Raw genomic sequence first — 920 nt, forward strand, 5'->3', positions numbered from 1 at the left:
CGCAGCCACGCCGGCTGGGCAGCTACTCCGTGATTGTGTTCACAAATGACAGCTACTCCCAAGTGGGTTGCTTGTTTGCCAAAAACAGTCGATGTTTTTGTCGTGAGCTGTTAACATTTATCTTTTGAAAAGATGGGGTTTCAATTTTTGTTCTTTTCATCGTGTTAACGTGCAGGTCATGTCAAAACAGAATCTGCTCTTGCAATGGCTTTAGAACTTTCCTGAAAAGGACCTGCACTATTTTTAAATTATTATTTTTTTCCCTAAAAAGAAGAGGGTTGTGTCTCCACGGGTCGATGAGACGGGAAAACCAGACCCACTTCTAGGCGTTTCTCTGCCTTTCAAGCCCCCTCCCTCGTGCCCGCCGTAGCCAGGAGAGGTACCCTGAATGCGAATCAGAGCTGAGCCCCCCACTGACCAACTTTCCATAATTTTCCGATCACATTTTTTCTTTTTAATTCTCTTGAAATATAATACAGCTGCTGAGGCCGCATGGAGGGCGTGAAATCCTTTCAGAGGAGGAGATACAGGAGCAAGAACAGGATATAAGTGTTTTTCAAGTTAAACGGAATTGAAAGCAAAAATAATGGCAGTGGCGTTGCCAGGAGAGAGGCTGGGAACTTAGGAGAGGGAGCGCTCACTGGCAGGAAGGATGAGGAAAGAATAATACCGTCTCCACGGGCGCTCGCTGGCCGCCAGCAGGTCCCAAACGCATTCCCTGGTCCCTCGCTCAGCCCTGCAGCGGCTGTGTGACATGTCGCTGCTGCTGTGGGGCCCTTTTATCGACGAGGGGTGGAGAGAACACCTGTCCTTTCCAGAGAGAAAATCCCAAATAGGAAAGGAAGGTCCAGCTTGCTGTGCTCAGCTCACCAGGCCTCCTGCGGCCGGGCCCAGGCAGGGCTGGCGTGGGGCTCCTGCTG

The sequence above is a fragment of the Myotis davidii genome, unplaced genomic scaffold, assembly GCF_000327345.1.
Source record: "Myotis davidii unplaced genomic scaffold, ASM32734v1 scaffold61, whole genome shotgun sequence".
NCBI lineage: Eukaryota > Metazoa > Chordata > Mammalia > Chiroptera > Vespertilionidae > Myotis > Myotis davidii.